Here is a 17,747-nt window from a genome sequence, read left to right as displayed (position 1 = left end):
CAGCCATTGATCCGACAGTGGGAGTTATCTCAGCAGTCCAACTCCACTCAGGCCCCAATTCCAGCTTCTATAATATTTCTGATAATAAGAGAGCCTAAATGAAGCATCCTTTTAAAGGCCTTCACTGTTAATTTGGCCCAGGGAAAAAAGCCAGCACATTACCCTGGGTTTTCCAGTCATTCTGCTTGTGCTGTATAGACTCTGAATAGATGTCCATAATGAGATTACTCAAAATGGAATTCATTACCTGACCTAAGATTTATTGCTTTTTAACTACAGATATAAGGCTACCCACACTCTGCTCCCAGAATTGGCGGCGTGACGGCCCCGCTTCTCCGTTCCAGGAAGGGCACGGGAAAGCAGGGCGGGGAAATGCCAAGCCTGTGCAGGGTTGTGGACGAAGAGTGGAGTGAACAATGTGGCTTCATTAGCACAGGCGCACGGGAACCCCAGGACTCTGTTGCTAAATTCTGCTCGCACAGTCTCACCACGGGGACCGTGGATGGGCCAGTCACCTCCCCACTAGCATAATTGGAAAGACTCTAAGGGGCCCTGAAATGCTGAAGTGCTGTGAATTAGCAGTGTTCAATTCTGATGAACATTAAAGGAAGTGTGTAGTTAATTCCTCCACACACGCTGCTCGCAAAGTCTTCCCACTGGGGGCTTTTGGCTTGGAGCATTACAGGCCCATTTGTTCTGCCTGGCTTCTCCATCAGGGCAGGGACCTCAAGGTGAGTTAATAGGCTTGGCTTCTCGGCGCTTTATTTTAATCTGTATTTACCATCATCCTATGTATTTTAACAAACCTCCGGTGCATGGCATGCCATTGAACGCTGCACAAAATAGATAAGAGAGACGGGGCCCTGGCCTCACTGGCAGAGGACAGCGATTGTGTTCAAGGCAGTATTGAGGATGTCCTGCCTTGCACCCTGGTTTATGATACTGCTTGGTCCCCACACGGTTTACTGCCTGCCACAAGTCTTCCTAGGTCTTTCCTTCTTACCCTGGCCTGGGCCACATCCGCTAGACTGTCAAGAGCAAGGGGAGGTCCTGTCTATGTAATCACCTCTTATGACAACTATAACCACTGCCTGCCTTGTTTTCTCCATCCCATTCTTGCTCAAACGCTCCCTTCTAATACGCAATGTAAAACCATTACTGATGGGGGCTCTACAGGAGATAATAACTTTAAATAGATGATACTCCCATGGATATCAGGATAAAGTAAAACAGGACGGGCAAATTGATATTGCATATTAGAAGGAAATATTATTAGCAAACCAAATAAAAGCCAAATTTGGGGGCAATGAGCATGATACATTAGAATTGAGAAGAGTGACACATTTTCATACCCAGGTCTTTATTCCTAAGGTAAAAAAGCCTCTTTATGTATTGTGGAAGTGTATCTGAAATGCCACATTCTATTTGTTTATTTAAAGATTTCATATTTTAAAAGCAAAAGAAACTATTACTACAGAGATTTTTTCTTTTTTTCTTTTTCTTTTCTTTTCTTTTGTTTTTTCTTTTTCTTTTCTTTTCTTTTTCTTTTTTTTACCATAGCTTTAGGAACTAACAGTGGGGGGTGGGGGGTGGGAAATGTCAGCATAGGTTATAATCTTGCCCTAGACAATTGCAGGACAAGTCACTAGCCTGAATTCTTGTTATCATTTTAATCTGTATATAAACCTTGTCAGATACCCAGATATATTTTTAAAAATGCAAACTAATAGCCATCATCATCTGATGTTCCTGCGACGAATACGACAATGACAACATGCTATTAAAGGCCATGTCTGTGCTATCAAAATAATGAGACTGTGGCCCAGGCTGCCTGAGAATTTCAACTATCTTTTAGTCAATTTGGATTGTCACTTGGGCAACAGTATAGACAGATCTGGGATCAGCCATTTAGATAGAGAGAAAATGTCACACTTTCCTTTTTTTGGTAAATGCAATGATACAAGCGTCTCTGAGTCCCACGACCTTCCAATCTAACATAGAATCTACCTCTGACACCAGCCCTCAATGCTGCCACCTGTCCAGATGGTACATTTGCCCTGGCTGGAAGGCAAGGTCATCCTGTAAATCTTTCCCAAGGTACTGGATGCCCACGGGTATAGATTCTGTGAATGCCCAGGGTGGGAAAACTGTCCTTCCCCTCCACCTCCTCAGTTTGGGGTTCTGCAGAGGAGATCAGCTGGATCCTTTCAGGGACTCTAGCGAATTTTCAGTACTCGTCCACTGACATCTCAAAACACAGGTCAATTGCCACTTGCTCTTGCCTGGGTTGGGGACCACTAGAGTCCTCAATACGATGTTCTGGATCGGGATATTCAGTTCGTGGAATTATTGAACAGGGGACCTAAACTTGCTGATTTTTGTTAGTGTTTGCTGATCCTACATCGTAACATGCCACAGAACAACACCAAGACTCTTATCTGAAATGATTATTCATTATCCATTGCTGGACTGTGTTTAAATTGCAGAAATTGGCCAAAGCCTGGGGAGGAGGGGTGGAAAGGATGTAACAACAAAAATCGTAAAAAAAAGAAAATATCTTGCACACTAACATATCTTAGAAGTTTATGAAAACACAAACACTTTTGCCAGATGACTATAGTTCCTGAAATATCTACTTCTTTTTTTAATTATGTAAGTAAATAACGAGTCCTTGCTCCTATAAAAGGTTCAAACATTTGTGTACATTTATAAAGCAAAATTTGACAGTTTCCCTTTATTTCCCCTCTATTCTTTGTTGTTGTTGTTTTTTATTTTATTTTTGGGGCACCTGATGGTTAAGTCAGTTAAGTGTCCAATTTCAGCTCAGGTCATGATTTCATGGTTCGTGAGTTCTAGCCCTGCGTCGGGCTCTGTGCTGACAGCTCAGCGCCTGGAGCCTGCTTCAGATTCTGTGTCTCCCTCTCAATCTGCCCCTTCCCCGCTCATGCTCTGTCTCTGTCTCTCAAAAATAAATTTAAAAATTAAAAAAAATTTAATTAAAAGAAAAGATTTTATTTTTAAGTAATCTCTGCACCCAACATGGGGCTCAAACCCACAACCCCAAGATCAAGAGTTGCACACTCCACTGACTAAGCCATCCTAGTGATTCTCCTCTCCATTCTATCTAAACTCTCACATCCTTTCCAGGAAAACAGATGCTTCCTTCCAGGTCTTTCCTTATAATTTTATAATACCCATGCACGTATGTACATAGTTTTAAAAAGAGTAGGATCATTCCATACATACTGTTCTGCAACTTGATTGGCCATTAAATATGACCTGAAGATTCTTTTTCTACATCAGTACATATAGCACTACCCCATTCTCTTTAACAGCCGTCCTACCGCTCCATGTTAAAGATGAATCATCATTTGTTTATATATTATCCTACTGACTATTATTTAAGATTTTACTTTAATTTTCCAATTTCAAACACTGAACATTCTGGAGCCCATGTGCAAATATATTTTTAGATTGTGTTTGTAGATTAAAAGTACTTTTACAGTTTTAATAACTGTGGCCACTCGCCTTCCCCAAAGGCTCTCTAATTGCACTGGGAGCTTTGTAGTTTCACGGTCAGGGTATTCTCCAGATGCATTACCTTAAAGACAGTAGGCCGCGCTTTGGAAATAAACAGAGCTGAGTTTTCGTCTCCGTCAGTTCCAGCACCTAGTTCCTTGGGCAGGTTACGTAACCCCACTAAGCTTCAGTCACCTTGAACAAGCAATGAGACTAATGTTACGGATCCTTGAGGGCTTTGGGAAGATAAGTGTCGTAATATGTAAAAAGCACTTAGCACACAGTAGGTGTCCATTGAGGCTTGGTTATTAATGAGTTCAGACATGAGCTGAATTGCACTACTTGAGAGACAGTAACCAGCAGTTTCCAGAAACAGAAGTGACATCTAAGATTAAAACAAACAAAAAACCTCAGATGAATCTATATACATAAGAGCCGCATTTTGTTGGTTTTGAATTTTATCAGTGTTTCTATCTCCTTCTTATTAAAAACATGGAAAGCTGCTCATTGTATTCGCTTCCTCAGTCTTTGATCTGCATCTGCCCTTTAGTCTCAAGAAGTAAATTCAGTGCAGGCAGCATCACTCGTTTACTGCTGGATATTTTATATAACGTGGAGGTTTATGCAAGGAGTTATGCTGTGTTAATTACTTGTTCCCAGGTTAATATTAAGATTAACTGGCATACGCTGAACACACACTGATGTAGATGTCCAACCCAATTTATCACTCCTGCTTCACGAAGAATGTCGTCTTTCCCTGGACCACCTCCCACTGCCTCTGTGGCTTCTTGGCTTTGTATTATGGTGTGATTGCTGGCACCAGTTGCCTTTCATATTTGGGGGGTCTTCCAGGAGAATAGTTACTTAAAAAATTTTTTTTACATTTATTTATTTTTGAGAGATAGAGTGAGACATAGCATGAGTGGGGGAGGGGCAGAGAGAGAGGGAGACACAGGAACGGAAGCGGGCTCCAGGCTCTGCGCTGTCAGCACAGTGCCCGACGCAGGGCTCGAACCCACAGACCGTGAGATCATGACCTGAGCCGAAGTCGGACGCTCAACCGACTGAGCCACCCAGGCGCCCCGAGAGTAGCTATTTTTAAATTAATTTACTTCATTTGAGTCCCAGCTTTCAGCTCTGGTAGTAAACCTGTCCCTCCACCCTATCACTCAGATGTAGATGGAAATACCTGCCATATCAACCCAAGTCACAGCTAAGGCAGGATTCCTCATTTATTGCAAAGAAATCATTTGGGGCTTATGGATGAGGAACGGTTTCCAAATCTCCATGTCCAGTAATATCCCCATTGCCCTTAACCTTACCTCACCTATTTACTTGTTTCTCTTAATTTCCAGCTGCCATCTGAAAAAGAAAAACCAAGGCAAATATAAAGGGATGCTTATGGGACGCCCCTTTATTTAAAAAATGGCTTTGTGTGTGTGTGTGTGTGTGTGTGTGTGTGTGTGTTAAAAAAGATACAATTCAAAACCAACAAGATGCAGCTGCAGAAGCCCTTTGGCAGAGGTGCTCTGAAGCCTTGCTAGATGCTTGGAACGGCCCAGTGAAAAGAGAAGAGCAACCCAGGTAAAACAGTCTCTGGCCCCCTCTGCCTTACCATTTGCCAGGGGGATGACCTTGGCAGGTTGTATCTGTACACTTCCTTCATCTCACCAATAAAATGGGATTAGTCTCAGAATCCACCTCATAAAGTCAATGTAAAGATCAAACATGTCTCAAAAATGCAAAGCACGAGTGCTCCCCCCCTCAAAGTATTATGCAAATAAGGGGTAGTGGTATTTATATCTAAGAGCCCAGGGTCTGGAACAGGCTGCCGGAATTAAATCCTGGGTCCGCCACCTACTACCTGGGTGATCTTAAGCAGGTTACTCACCTTTTCTGAAGGCGCTTCTCCCTTTTTAAGTGAGAACGATAACTGTACCTCAGGGGATTCTTTAGAGAAGCAGCGGATAGGACGCAGTGTTTGGCATTTAGAAAGTGCTCAGCAATGTAGTATCAGTTCAAATTATTTTTGGTAAGCTAAATTGCAAGATATTTGTGCCATGTCCATAAAAAAATTCACTCTGGTGCGAGTGACCATGGATTCCTGCAGTCTCCCTTTCAGTTTCTGACACAGTCTGGTTTAAAAATATACCGAGGTCCACAGAAAACTCTCTGGAGACATGGAATGCCATTCCTTATTAATACGTTGGGATTTTATTGATGAGGCAACATGCAACCAGTGGACCTTGGACCTCAGCCAGAGCAGTCATTTCTAAAGTAACAAATGGACCTAATTATAAGGTGGTTTTACCTAAAAGGTCAGTCTGTGCCATATAACTGGAGGCTGGCATTATGGGAAGCTTCTGGTGTATTATATCGCATGTCAATATTAACACGTGTTCTATCACCGCTATGTGAATTTTAGAGGCCTTAGCGTTCTATTCTGTGTGCACCGTCATGCACAGGCACACGCACACATACACACACACACACACACACACACACACGCACGCGCGCGCGCGCGCTTTTAGCCGGGACCACTAGTCCCCTCACGTCCCATGATTCTGAAAGCCGACTTTATTGGTTCGGGATTCCTATTTTTCAGGCTAGTTGCGCTGTTGAAATGAGTCCTTGGTGCTTGCAAGTCTTGTTCCATAATTTCATTTGGCTGAGGCAGGAGACAAGTACCTCATTTTAATTAGAATTTCAAGCAAACTGCATTATGTTGTTGTATGTTATTCCAGAAGAATGTACCACATCAAGGACAGCTGTTGATGGAGTAAAGCATCCTGTTTATTCTGAGGAAGAAATAAAAATGCTCGCACTCCCTTCTCAAGCTCTCTCACCGTGCCACTCCTAACGTATCCCACGGAACACAAAGATGTGCCCCGAGGCTCTCCAAGACAGTGAAACGTGTTACAGACGATGCCAGGTAATAATCACGGGCACAAAAATGGAGTATCACCATGTCAGTCAAAGGGACGATCTCAGATCCTACCCAGCTGATTGTGTCCTTGCTGGCTTGCCACAAATCACAGAGCCCTCTAAGGGATCCACTTTCTGCCTGTTGCCCTGAGAAAGGTCTTCGCTTCGTTGAGGAAAACTGGGGCTGTGCTGCTGTAGACCTGCAATTAAGTCCCTGCTGCTCTCCAAACCAATGAGTTTTTCCAAGTAGTAATCTAATTTATTTTTCCCATTTTCTAAGTAATGCCAGGGTAAGCGCGTTCATCATTTTAGACTCGCTGCTCCTAATTCCTAATTCAGACTTGTTTGTTCAGGAGAAAGGCAAACAACCCCCAAGCTATCACCCACCCCCATTTATTTGGAAGGAGAGAGTTTCAGTGGGAGAAGATAAATAGCATGTCAAACATGGTTTGGAGGGGCTACAACTGAATAATTTCTAGTTTCCTACGCCTGTCTCCAGCTGTTGTGGCCCAGTGTGACTCTGAAATCTGTGTGCTGGCTTGGCTGAGCTGCTATTTAGTCAAATCAGATCAATACCTTGAAGCACTTGTCTGATGATAATCTCAAGCTATTCCAGGAATTCACACATTGAACTATGTGGACGAGGATGACTTCTTTCTAGTTATCTGTCTGTGAACATATCAACCGGTTGATACCTGTAATCCTAAGATCTCTTAGAAAATAAAAGGCAGGCCACCTTTAGAGAATTGGTGGACTCACACGGCCCTCGGGATGCATCAGTCTAATTCCACGAACAATTATTGGGTGCTGCCGTATACGAGCAAATATAGGAGATATAAAGATCAGCCCAACGTAGTCCCAATTCTCAAGTATAATTTAATATCGGGCTATAAAAACATCAGTAGGTAATTAATTGTTATTTAGATTTGGCCTCATTCCAAAAGGATCTAAGATAGAAGAGTACTTGCAAAAATGCATGCAATAGGTTAAAATGAAATAAACTAGGATTACGTGAGAAGGGATTGGGGAAAAATCAAGGGTGGGGGAAGTTCAAATGAAGCCGGAAGTGAAATAAGTTCAGAGAACATATGCCGTGAGAAATAATGCTTGCCAGTGTGGGACATAAATTTTTCTTGGAGCTTTCTGGAAGCCAGCACAAAAGCAGAGGCAAAATTGGTTTATTATATGATTGACAATGTCCACATTGATCTCGCTCAGGAAAAGAAGGGCTATACCAGGCATGGAAACTATGCACGTCTTTCTCACATAAAGACTTACATTTATGCTAGTCCGTATCCACAGCTTACTTAAAGAAAATACAATCATGATTATCACTAAATGGGAACAAGTACAATTTGTTGCTTATTATTTGTCATTCCTTGTCACCTTCTTCCTTGCTTCGAACACCCCTCTCTACTATCACCGGTACACACACCAGGGGCTGAAAATGCTGGATATTGATTGGGTCTCTCAGACTCCCTTGGACATGTGACCCAATCATGGCCAACGGGATTCAAAGAGTAGGATACGAGCTCCCTGTCCATTGATAAACACCAAGTCTGGATATATTTACCCTTGCTCTAGAAGGAATGAAAATACTATAAACATAAATGAGACTCATGAAAAAAAAAAAAATACTCCACTGTAAAAAAAAAAAAAAAAGAAACATTTAACTCAAAGAAGGAGCTTATCTCTGAAAATGATCTGTGAGATTCAAAAGATAACATCAGGAAACCACTGGGAATCCTTGAAAAAAGTGCAAGAAGACAGGCCACCATAATTCAGAAGCTTAAGGAGATGGAAAGCTGAAATTAATGGTGAGATTAAAATTCAAATCATCAGCGTCCGACTTCAGCTCAGGTCATGATCTCACGGTCCGTGAGTTCGAGCCCTGCGTCGGGCTCTGTGCTGACAGCTCAGAGCCTGGAGCCTGCTTCAGATTCTGTGCCTCCCTCTCTCTCTGACCCTCCCCCGTTCATGCTCTGTCTCTCTCTGTCTCAAAAATAAACATTTAAAAAAATTAAAAAAAAATTCAAATCATCAGAATTGACAGGCATCCCAAAAGATCTAAAAACATAATGGGACAAAGGTGGAACTTTGAATTAACATCTCATTTTGCTTCCTCCCAAAGCCCTTATAAAACTGTACACACACACACACACACACACACACACACACATATGTCTCCACATAGGTAGAGAAGATAGAAAAGAAAATAATGGTAAACTTTTGACACTGGAAAACAAACAGATGTGTGAAAACTGACTTAAAAGATCTGAGAAAGCCAAATTCTAAACTGTAGGTACTAAAAACTGAGAACCAACCCAACCATCCACAGTCCCTCTCTGTCTCTCAAAAATAAATACATGCTAAAAAAAAAAAAAATTAGAACTGAGAGATATTCAAATTAATTTTTTTATGTGTGGTTATAAAAGTGGATGCCAATTTCAAAATTTATTTTTAAGCTAGAAGATATGGGATGGTTTGAAGGAAGAAGAGAAGGGACAAGGAAAGGGAAAAAGGGAGGGAGATAGGGAGAGAGCTTTAATTACATTGATAATGGGCAAATGGGAAGAAAAGAGGGGTGCAAAGTAAAATTATGCTTAAAGTCAGTAGTTGTCAAATTTTGCTGTGCATTGGAATCAGCTAGAGATCTTTATGAAACACTGATGCCTGGCTTCTACCCTCAGGCATTTTCATTTAATTGGTGCAGAGTGCGACTAAAAGCTCCTCAGCTGCTTCCAATGTGCAGCAACAGTTGGGAACCATTGGCTTAATTCATTCAATAGGAAAAAGCAAGGATGGCAAAACGATTTCAGCTTACTGTTCCAACTCTTGTTAATTGGCAATGACTGCCTGAGGGCTTTGTTGAGGTCATATCCAGACTCAATGGGAAAGTGCTCTAATCCACTTACGCTATCTCCACTGGAAGGGAAGAGAATTACATCACACATTTGCCACTCCTGTATTCAAGTAGATTTTGAAACTAAAGTAACTATTAGTGGCTTAAAAAAACAGTACAGATCTCTTCCAAAGTATTAGAGATGACGAAAGCTAAGAAAATACAGTCATATAGTAAAAGACAGTAAACAAAATAAAGAAGGAAGAGGACAGGGAGCTTGGACAGAATGAGGAAGAGGAGAACGAGACGATGAGGAAGAGGAGGGGAGGAAAGAAAACATAATAGAAGAAGTCACAAAATAAAATGGCAAAATACAATCAAATATATTTATTAAGCCTATAAATGCAATTGGGAAAATCTCCTTCATTGAAAAATATTATCTCTAGATTGTATGAGAAGAAAAGAGATATCCATGTATGTGACATTTTGTAAAGCCCCATCTGAGACAAAACTACTAAGTAAAAATACTAAATGATTAGAAAGTAGGCGAATATATCAAGCAAAAACAATAAAAAACAATCATAATACCGATAACAAATATGATAGAAACTAAAGCAGAAATATTAAATGAAATGAAGATGTACTGTCACAAAGTATATTTCACAGTGAATATAAAACTGTCATGAAATTTTATGCATCATGTAACATTATATCAAAATACAAAAGTGAAATCTGCTATAAATTACAACAAATGGACAGAAGTGCAGTACTAATGGGACACTTTAATAATAACTCTTTCTCTTTCTGATGGGTGATAAAAAATGTAAATCAAACTTTATAGCACACAAGCATAGAATATACCTTTATTTCCAATACTAATAAAGCATCTACCAAAAATAAATAAATAAAAGGATTATGCAGCAATAAAAATTTCAAAAGTATATAGCCCACATTCTGATTAAAAAGTAAGGTCATTATTGAGCCAAGGAGAAAATTAATGCTGCAGAAAATTTAGAAATTAACGAGAGTAGTACATAAAATTTATGGGATGTGCGAAAGCAGTATTTCGAAGAAAAGTCATAGATTTAAATGTATTTTATTTATTGTCTTTTGGGTTTTTTTTTTATTTTGGGGGGGTTTTGTTGTTGTTTTTGTTTGTTTGTTTGCAAAGGAGGAAAAGGCAAAGCAAGTGCTGTATAACTGATGAGACTATGAGAGGAATGTCCTAATCTGGGGGTGGTTTAGGTCGATGTTGAGGGCCATAATGATTTCATTATATGAAATCTTCCTCTGCCTCTAATGTTCCTTCTTCCAAAGAAAAGGTCCTTGTTTCAAGTACCAACCCTAGTGATATTTCTCACTGTTCTTCTGTCAATCTTCTGTCAATGGTGAAAAGTTTGGGATTTGTATGTAAGCTGTTATCTTTTGTATTAAGTCAAGCTTAATTAGTATAGGAGATGTGTAAGAAGTAATGAGAAATTATTATAGTACCATTTGTAAATCCGGAACAGATATAGCTTCTTTTGGAACTCATCAGTCTTCATGTGGGCTAATCATGTCTTTTCTGCTCTACTCCATTTTTTTTTTTTTGAAGAGGAAAAATAGGCACAGAAAGAATAGTATGCTTTGTGTTAAATAAATTACCATTTCAACAAGCCCAGCTGCCTAAAAACTCATTTCATGAGCAAGTTAAAACTTTAATAAGGCTAAATGTAAAATATAAAAGTATACAACTTATAGAAGAAAACACGGGAGAAAATGTACATGACCTTGGGTTTGGTGATAAGTTTTTAAATACAATACCAAAAGCATAATTCATGAAGAAAAACTTTGTACTTAATTAAAATCAGGCTTTTGATACTTTTGGATTTTATTAAAATTAAAAAATTCTACTCTGTAAAAGACATTATGGACAGAATGGGGGGAAAAAAAAGCCACAGACTTGGAGAAAAATGTTTGCAAGACACATTTTTGATAAAGGGCATCTATACAAAACATATCAAAAAATCCTTACATTCAATAATAAGAAAACAACCACTTAAAGAAATGGGGAAAAAAATCTGAACAGACACCTCACCACAAATGGCATACAGATGGCCAGGGAACATATGAAAAGATGTCCAACATCATTTGTCATTAGAGATATTTAAATTAAAACAACAAAGCAATACCAGCACATTCCTATGGCAAAATGCCAAAAAAAAAGGGGGGGGGGGAGAAAAGAAAACAAACAACAACAAACTAATAACACTAATTGCTGATGAGGATGCATAGCAACAAAAACTCTCATCCATTGCTGATAGGAATCAAAAAAGCACAGCCACTTTGGAAAATAGTTTGGCTGTTTCTTCAAAACTGAAGGTATTATTCCTATACAATATAGTATTTATGCTCCTAGATATTTATCCAACAGATTTAAAATCATGTCCACACCAAAATCTCCAGGAAAATGTTTAGAGCAGCTTTATTCATAACTGTCCAAAACTAGAAGTAACTAAGACATTCTCCAAAAGATCAGTTGATAAACTGTGGTACATCCATACAATAGAATACCACTTTTCAGTGATAAAAAGGAATGAGCTATCACATCATGCAAAGGTGTGGATGAACCATTTAATGCATGTCATAAGTGAAAGAAGGCAGTCTGAAAAGACAGTATACTATGTTATTCCATTTATGTGACATTCTGGAAAGGGTTAAACTATAGAGAAGATAAATAGATCTGTGGATGGCAGGGTTGAGGTTGTTGGTGGGGAAGAGTTCAATAGGAGAGCCACAGGGGGATTTTTGCTTGGGGAAACCATTCTGTATGGTACTGTAATAGTGGATATGTGGCACATTTTTCAAAACCAATAGAACTTTACAGCAGGAAGAGTGAACTTTAATGTATGAGAATTTTAAAAGACATCATTTAGGTTGTTGGGACATCCCAGGATTTAATGACAAATGAATAGAACTGTATGACAAAACTGTTTTACAAATGTATTAAACAATTTTACTGAAGGGGGGGGGGGGGGAAGATCTTGACCTAACTCTGAAAATTAGTGGAATCTGTAAGGCAAATGGAACTGCACAAAGCTAGCACTGTATGCTAGTTGATAAAGTTGTTGCCCATGGAAATATGCAACAATGTGCGTGTATACTGGAACTGAGCAATTAAGTAAATGGATGGCGGATGATGGGGGCCAGGTTTCCCACCTGTGAGTGTGATTTTACAGAACAAGGGGAGAAGGCTAGAATTATCTTGTGGAAATCTATTAGAGTTGGAGGCATCAATATGAATTCATCCTTGGCTCGAGTGAGAGAGAAATATTTGTAGATATGTGTATGCACATGGGTTAGTATACACATTATATTTCTTTGCTGTCAGCTGACAGGACCTAGAAACTATGATACCCCAGTAGCAATAAGCATATGTAGCACCCATTTCTGATACCATTCTCCAGTAAACAGAACTAGAGCTCCTTGGAGACATGGCTTATTCCAGGCCTGAGGAAGGAAACCTACAAGATGGGCCTGGAGCATCTTACAATGCCAGGGGTAAGGAAATGTTCAAAAAACATAATGATGGCACAATGTCAGAGCTATAGGAGCTAGCTAAAAGAGTTCTTAATGGCCAAAACTGTAATGATTTTAGAGCAACAAAATAAATAAAGTAGTATTAGATCATAACTAATGAGAGAAGAGACAATGCTCCGAAGAGATTTCCAAATAGTGTATGTACATATCTTCTTCCAAGGACATGAATTACAAGTCCCATTATTTAAGGGTGGGCTGTGCAGAGTGACTTCCCACCAAAGAGCACATTACAGAAAGGGAGGCGAGAGTAACTTTATGGTGGACAAACCTGACAAATACTATCTCAGTGAGGTCATCAGGGTTAATATCAACAGTGGTTAAGTCATGATGAGAAAGGTACCTTCTTGAGGTCTTCCTCCCCTTAACCCATAACCCTAAAAGATAAACAACAGACAGACAATTCTACCTGAAGGGCGTTGTATGAAATAACTAAGCAGTCATTTCCTCACGACTGTCAAGGTCACCAAAAACAAAGAATGTCTGAGAAACTGTCACAGCCAAGAGGAGTCTAAGGAGACATGATGACTAACTGTAATGTGATATCCTGAATGGGATCCTAGAGCAAGAAAAGAACTTTAGCCAAAAACTAAGGAAATTTGAATAAAGTATGGGCTTTAGTTAATAATGACATATCAATACTGGTTCATTAATCATGACAAATACACCATACAAATAAAAGACGTTAATAATAGAGAAAACTAGGTGTGGGATATATGAAAACTCTGTTATTTCAAAAGCTTCCTGTAAATCTACATTTAGAAATCTATTCTTTTTAAAAAAATGTTTATCTATTTTGAGGGAGAGAGGAGGGGGGAGGGGCAGAGAGAGACTCCCAAGCAGGCTTCAAGCTGTCAGTACAGAGCCTGACCCGGGGCTCGATCCTGCCAACTGTGAGATTCTGACCTGAGCCAAAATCAAGAGTCAGTCACTTAATCAACTGAGCCACCCAGGCACCCCTAGAAATCTTTTCTAAAAATCAAATTTTATTTTATTTATTTTTAATATTTTAAAAATGTGTATTTATTTTTGAGAGAGAGAGAGAGACAGAGCACGAGAAGGGGAGGGGCAGAGAGAGAGGGAGACACAGAATGCGAAGCAGGCTCCCGGCTCTGAGCTGTCCGCACAGAGCCCGACGAAACCCACAAGCCGTGAGATCATGACCTGAGTTGAAGTTGGACGCTTAACGGACTGAGCCACCCAGGCGCCCCTAAAATTTATTTTAAAAATCTTTAATAAGAATTTACAAAATCTCTAGATTCCATTATCCCGTTATTTGCTGGGACCTGCCTTCTCTAGTGTCATCAGGCCACTGGGCAAAGTGAAGCAATCCAGAGCCCAGGCCAACAAGTATGAGATTCTGATCCCGAGCCAAATGGACAGAGACCCTCACTCCACATCTCTTTAATGTTTTCAATGTCTCTTGCATCACACTTGGTGCCTCTCCGGAAAGTAAAATTAAAACCAACAATAGCTGCTGTCCTGAAGGACCTACAACTGCTCCCACCCCACTCCCTCCAATCACACCCTTCAGACATAGACAACAGCACGAATCAGACTCAATGGGTTGTGATGATCAGTTAATTTCCGCCATCACTAGCTCCCTCCTTCTTCCCTGCTGGGAGCTTCTAGCATGCTCTGTAGCCAGGGCCTGGATACTTATGATAGAGCTTATGATTAACCAAATTAACCAAGTGCTTTCTTATGCACATTTACCTCCCACTGTTTACTCTTTGGCCATTTTACTGCTTGTAAACATATATCAAAGGCAGCAATAGCAACCAGCCCTGAGCCTTTGCTATGTTACCAAGGGACACACACACACACACACACCATATATATATATATATATATATATATATGTGCATGTATTTGTGTATATATATATATGCATGTATTTGTGTATATATATATATATATATATATATATATATATATATATTTGTGTATGCATCAAAAAAGGCCTATAAGAAATTACATTAAACTGTTGGTGGTAGCTACCATCTACTTGTAGGGGGAAGATGGGGGATGGGATTGAAGAGAGTTTTGCTGCATTCTTATTGTTTGCTTTTTATTTCTATCTGTAAGGATTGTTTTGACAGAATTCTACACTGAATTTTTTTTACAATAAACATTTGTAATTTTGTAGTACTTTTGTAGTACTAATTTGTAGTACCTTTTTAATTAAAGTTTTCTTTAATGGGAATATATACTGTTCCCTCAAATTATTGACGCAGAAAATGTTTCTACTATATACCGTGTTGATGGAATTTGGGGATTTTGTTAGGATGTTAAAATCATCCCCCGGGGTAAAAAACTATAAATAGGGGTCTCTCAGGGCTCAGAACAATTCCAAGGAAAGAAACTAGGTAAGATAAGGTTTTGACTAAAGGTAAGAAGGCAATGGGGTGGGGAAGAGAGAAGAGAGGTCATTAGTTGCGCCAGCAGCATCAAGAATTATAGTTTCCACTTCTGTGTCTTGTTGCTAGTGTCCAAAGATTTAATTATTCCACCCACTTTCCCTTTTCTCTTTCCTCTTTCGATCAGGAGTTACCCTTGTTCTCTGTATCTTTTTTCTTCCTTTTCTCCGTACTATCTATTGTATATAAAGGGTGTTCATATAATTTTTTGACTTCCTCACTAGTTAAAGAAAACAGTGATGGAATGACAACCAAAGTACAGGAGAAATGCACATATCAGGGAGATTATGGTTTTTGAAGGTGGTGGCATATTGACATGTCCTGTGTCTATGTTGCTCTTTGTATCACCTTGGGTTACTTCTTGTTGGCAAGTGTTTACAATTATCTGGAGAAGCATCTTTAGAATTGTGTTTGTGTTCTACGCCATCGAGGAATGAAATAGCAGAAATTTGGGGTGTTCCTTTCTGTGTGTGTAGAAAATTTTAGAAAGCCCATCTCTTAAAAGTCAAAAGGAGTTCTGTATGTCCTTTAAGAGAACTCCTCCAATCTATGGGAGTGGGGCTTCTCAGCTATCATGGTTCCACCCTGTGGTCCTATTCTTTAGGCTATAACTGACTGAAAAGACCTAAGTCAGGCCAATCAGATACGATCAAAAGGAGAAAATCATGTGATAAAAATACAGCTGCTGGATGCTTACACCTTAAAGGACGGGAAAAGACCTGCACGGTCTTATTAATTTTAGTAGAAGGTATTCAATTATATGTGGCAAAATTAATGTGGTATTTTTCTTTTAAAAAATTACAAGAAAATCCAACAGTACAGAAAATGATGAATTGAAGTTTGCTCCCAAAAGATATGCTCATATATAATATATACCCACATGTAATGTGTATATAATGGATATGACTTTTCCTACCTCAAACAGGTATATTAGCTATATATGAAATAATTGCTTTCATACAGAAATTAAAGCAGAAAAGGAATGAATTGGGGAGGATAACAGGATAAGAATATTTCCTTTTTGTTAAATCAATTTAGTGAGATAAAATTTACATACACCAAAATAAACCCATTTAAGTGCATTATTTAATGCATATTAACAAATAACACCCGTTTAATACATTCATTTAACAACCAATACAATCAGGATAACACATTTCCATCACCCCCTAAAATTTATATGTGTCCCACACCCTACCCTGGCCCCAGGCAACCACTAACTTTTTCTTTGTCACTATGGATTACTTTGACTTTTCCAAAATTTCATACCAATGAAATCATATATTGTGTACTGTCTTGTGTCTGGATTCTCTCAGCATACCACTTACGAAATTTGGCCAGATTTTTGTAAGTGCCAATAATTTATTCTTTTATATTGTTTTCTTAATGTTTATTTTTTTTGAGAGAGAGCACTTGCACGCACACATGCACATGTGAGTAGGAGGAGGGGCAGAGAGAGAGGAGAGAGAGAGAAAGAGAGAGAGAGAGAATCCCAAGCAGGCTCTGTGCCATCGGTGTGGAGCCCTATGCAGGGCTAGGTCCCACAAACCCTGAGATCATCATCTGAGCCTTAACCAAGAGTCAGAGGCTCAACCTACTGAGCCACCCAGACGCCCCCTTTGATATTTTTAATTGTGCATTTTAAATTCTTTTTTTCAGTTTTTTGTCACTCGTATATAAAAATATGATTTATTCTTAATATTGACCTTATATACTGTGACCTAGATAAATTGACTTATTAGTTCCAGTTGCTTTTTACCCAGCTACTTTAGGATTTTCTGTATATAAAATCTGCAAATAAACAAGTTTTTCTTCCATTTTTCTAACCTGTGCCTTTTCCTTTATTTTTATTGTCATATTACATCGGCTAAGTCTTCCAGTATAATCTTAAGTAGAAGCTATGATAAGCAGACAACCTTGTCTTATCACTGATATAGGGGATATTTTATTTTTCATCACTAAGAATGATACTTGGTCTTTTTTTTTTTTTTCTTTCGTAGATGCCTTTTGGCAGATTGAGCTAGTTCTCTCTTCTCTTTGCTGAAAGGTTTTATCATGAAGTGGTATTGAATTTTATCAAAATGCTTTTTTTTCCCACTTCTGTTGAGACACTCTTATGAGTTTGCCTTTCCCCCCTTTTATTCTCTTAATGGTGAATTGTGTTAACAGATTTTCAAACAGTAAATCAAACATGTATCCTGGGATAATCCCTATTTGGTCATTATATGTATTACTTTGTATATATTACTTTTGTCCTATTTTAAGAATAAGTCAAGGATGCATATTATAAACCTTAGAGCGACCATTCAAAAATAAGGAAATAAAAATAAATAAAGCTTAGAGAATAATAGTGGAGATGCTGCTGATTTTTAAAGCTGTTTTTCTTCATGTCCTTCTCTTTTCCAGTACTGTGTCTCATAAATCCCAGCTGCCTCAGCCTGTGCAAACCTCAATCTCTGCCTTTT

This window comes from Prionailurus viverrinus, chromosome C1, assembly GCF_022837055.1.
Source record: "Prionailurus viverrinus isolate Anna chromosome C1, UM_Priviv_1.0, whole genome shotgun sequence".
Classification (NCBI taxonomy): domain Eukaryota; kingdom Metazoa; phylum Chordata; class Mammalia; order Carnivora; family Felidae; genus Prionailurus; species Prionailurus viverrinus.
This window is presented reverse-complemented; position numbering follows the sequence as displayed.